Source organism: Sinocyclocheilus anshuiensis, unplaced genomic scaffold (genome assembly GCF_001515605.1).
Source record: "Sinocyclocheilus anshuiensis isolate Anshui unplaced genomic scaffold, SAMN03320099.WGS_v1.1 scaffold1541, whole genome shotgun sequence".
Taxonomy (NCBI): domain Eukaryota; kingdom Metazoa; phylum Chordata; class Actinopteri; order Cypriniformes; family Cyprinidae; genus Sinocyclocheilus; species Sinocyclocheilus anshuiensis.
The window spans coordinates 332135-336125 of NW_015540952.1; the positions used below are offsets into that span (position 1 = coordinate 332135).

The window sequence follows — 3991 nt, forward strand, 5'->3', positions numbered from 1 at the left end:
GAACACTTGGGCCAAATACAGGAAATACGTCATAGAAGTAGTCAAGTGGTCAAGTGCAAAGACCGCAAGTGTGGGTATTTGGACAAGGCTATAGAAACTTCCAGTCAGGTGTGTTGAGGCAAGTTGGAGCTAAACTCTGCAGGACACCGGCCCTCCAGGACCGAGTTTGGACAGCCCTGCTTTAGAGAATATCTATGATGAGTCAGGGCTAAGGACATTCCTTGATCTGCAGTCTTGTTATAATCTGCCTATAATCTAATAACCTTGTCCTAAAATCCTGCCCAACAGCTGATAAACTACAATGTAGTTCATAGAATATTATACACCCTTGAAAGGTTTTAGAATGAAACTTATTTCTTCCCCTGTGTGCGACAAATGTAACTGTGGGGCAACGGGCAATTTTTTTTTTCATGTATTCTGGAAATGTCCCCCGATCTTCAACTTTTGGGTTAATGTCTCCCCTATTTTATCACAACTTTTGGAACTGACGCTTGATCCTGATCCTTGTCGTTTCCTTAATGATGACTCTTCAGTAATCCTGACTTTAAAGTTTAAACCAAAAACGAACTTTCTTCTCGGGGTTAACAGCTGCAAAGAAAACTATTAGTTCTTGGTTTCCTCCTAATTCCCCATCAAAACAGCAATAGCTGTACTATTTTATATATATATATTGTTTATTTGGAGCGATCCACCACCTTAATTAATACAGCAAAAATTTGAACTATTCTGCATTATCACTGGAACCGAATACATGATAGTCTGATTTCCATTATTAAACCTCAAGTGATACAGAAAAGTAACTGTGATTATTTTCTGGCCATTCTTTAGAAAGCTAAATTATTCATTTCTTTCTTTACAACATAAGTTGTTAACAAAACAAAGATTATTGGAGTATGTTTTACAAGAAAATACTATTTCAGACTTAAAAATTGATGTGTTACTTGCCATTTCTTTGTAGTTGTTGGTGAAATTTACTAGCAATTTCTGAGTGAAAATTAGTTTCTATGCCAAATTTGTTTCAGTGATTTTTTGATGAGCTTCCCAGTTTGAAAACCCATGCTTTAGGAGACATTTTAATCCAAAGTGCCTTACAAATAAGGAACATCACAAGCAATTTCTAATAACTAGAATAGTTTTTAATCTTAAACTCTATAAACTATAATGGATTTGAGATGCCACTTCAACTTGTGACAAACAAGTTGACATAGTCTGTGAGAGACTTGAGACTTGACTTAGACTCTATGGCAGAGACGTGTGAACTTGTCTGGTGCACAGCATTGAAACACATGTCAGCACTGAATATCCTTGAGGGAAACATGAGGCCAAGCAAAGAGACAAAAACATAGTCAACAGAGTATCATCTTTCTCAAACTCTTTTCATAGTCCTGACTAACAGAAATGCCTGCTCATCTAATTGTAGCTGTCCTGGGCTCTAATGCAAAAACGCCAGTGTTTCAGTAAATGTGTTCAGGTTACACTTCCTGTCAGAAACATAACTGAGATCAATATGAATGGCCGCATTAAGCGGCTAATTATTGCTGAGCAAGACAGTTCACCCTCCAACTTAGCATTTTAAACTTTAACAAACTTACTATTCTCCATACAGATGCATCATTGAGGTAATAGCAGTCAAAACAGATCGAATAATCACACACGTTTTATGTCATGTTTATGAGAAGCTGGGTTACGGACTTGATGCCTCTTAGATGACTCAGTTAAATGGGTATTGTTGGAACTGCAGAATCTTCATTCAGGATGCATCTGTAAGCAATCTGCTGTACAGGCACTATCTGTCCTCATTATTTGATGGCACACCCTCCAGCTCTACATAGCTTTTGTGGGTTCGGGGCATTAGTAACAGATCCCCTTGAGCCATGGGATCACAAGAAAAAGGGCGGGGAAAAAATCAGCCATATGAAAGAGCAAAGACATGCCTTGTTTAGTGAAAAGGTAGCCAAAAGGGTCAGGCAGAATTGAACTGAATTGTACAGTGGTTGCCAGTAGGCAGGCAACTCAGTGATAGTTATAAAGCTTATTAGGTTTTCCACAGTTAAAGGGATCGTTTACCCAAAACTGAACACTCTGTCATCATTTATTTACCTTTATGTCATTCCAAACCTGTATGACCTTCTTTCTTCTGAGGAACATTGTTTTTGTGCATTTAACGAAACAACAAGTTGTGGAACAACATGAGTAAATGATGACAGAATTGTAATTTTTGGGTGAACTATCCCTTTATGTACACTTTTATATGTCTAAAACATTAATGGCCATACTGTAGATCATATGGCACTTTCTTTGTCTTTCAGTGCTATGGCAAAAGAAACATATTTATTGTGCCAATAATCATGAGATATTCAGACCAAATAACCACTGGAATATATTCGCCAAGCAGTGTTTGAATTAAAATGGTCCTTTCCATAAATCAATAAAGAAGCGGTCATGAGAGACAAAGAATGATCATACTGTCACTGTAGAGCGAGAGTTGTGCCACCTGATCAGTGAGGAGCTGAAGCAATGAAGACAAAGAGAACAGTAGCCATTGTTGGATTAATAAATAGTTGAACTGCATGGAAAAGGAAAGGTATAGTTCACCCAAAAATGAAATGTCGTTCCAAACCAGTATGGACTTTAATTCTGTGGAACATTTTGTGTATTTTGAAATATCTACGTATGTCTGGAACCTACTTGTATGGAAAACAAAAGTTAAAACATTCTTCAAAATAACTTTGGTGTTACACAGAAAAAAGAAAGTCATACAAGTTCAAAACAACAAAATTTCATTTTTGGGTCAAATAAATGTGTGGAACCAAAGATCATAGTGAAGGCTGGAAAAGAAAACGTTTTGCTATCAGCCACTCCTATCAGTTTAGACAGATGAATGTAGTTCCTTGCCTTGTTAACTGATTTTCTCATGTCCCAGCTACTCACAGTCATATGTTATGTCAAAATGAGCTATTTTGTTTTGCATATATAGCATTTGACACACACACACACACACTACTGTTCAAATGTTCAAAAAGGGTTGATGACATTTTTTAATGTTTTTGAAAGAAGTATCTTATGCTCACTAAGGCTGTATTTATTTTATCAGAAAAAAAGTAAAAACTCTAATACTGTGAAATATTATTACAGTATTATTCCTGTGATGCAAAGCTGAATTTTCAGCAGCCATTGATTACTCCAGTCTTCAGCATCGCATGATCCTTCAGAAATCATTCTAATGTTTTTTTAATCTCCTTATCTTATGATTCTGAGCAGATCTTGGGCTTTATTGTAAATAGTTATCGTTTAAAATGTGTTATTAATAAAGAATAAAAACTAATTATTTGGAGCTCAAGAAACATTTCTGTTATTTTATTATTATTAAACTTGCGCTGCTTAAAATTTTTATGAAAACTGAAAACCCCATGATTCTTTAAGGATCATGATTATTTCTTTTGCTTATATTTATGGCGAAATGCAAAAGTCTTTACTGTCATTTGAGATTAACTTAATGCATCATTGCTGAATAAAATGCATTATTAATTACAAAAAAAATCTTACTGGCCTCAAACTTTTCAAAAGTAGTGTATTTATGTGTGTGTGTGTGTGTGTTTGCATTATTAAAAATCTTACTGGCCTCAAACTTTTCAAAAGTAGTGCATTTATGTGTGTGTGTGTGTGTGGTGTGTGTGTTGTGTGTGTGTATGTATAATGAGCGATCTCTCTCTGTCCTTGGACGAGACTCTTTCTTTTTTTTCACCGCAAACATATTTGCGTGTGACTCTGACCTGTGAAAATTGTATACATTATTAATCAGATGTCACTTATGGAGCTGTAATTGTGCATGCTAATAAGCTGAGCAGTCACCAGTCCAGTATGATATGCGTCAAATGCTCGCTGAGAAAATGTGAGTTTGCCCGTGTCTTCTCGTCAAACCACACACACACATACACACACCTACTCAATCAGGAGTCTTCATTTCATCACAGATAAGATTATATCCATA

The 3991-nt window shown here is 36.0% G+C and overlaps 1 protein-coding gene across 1 annotated transcript in view; it reads left to right on the plus strand.

The window, feature by feature from the left end:
• Positions 1-3991, plus strand: part of LOC107689950 (GDNF family receptor alpha-1-like) — a 31920-nt gene that overhangs the window by 4841 nt on the left and 23088 nt on the right. The window lies entirely within an intron of this gene.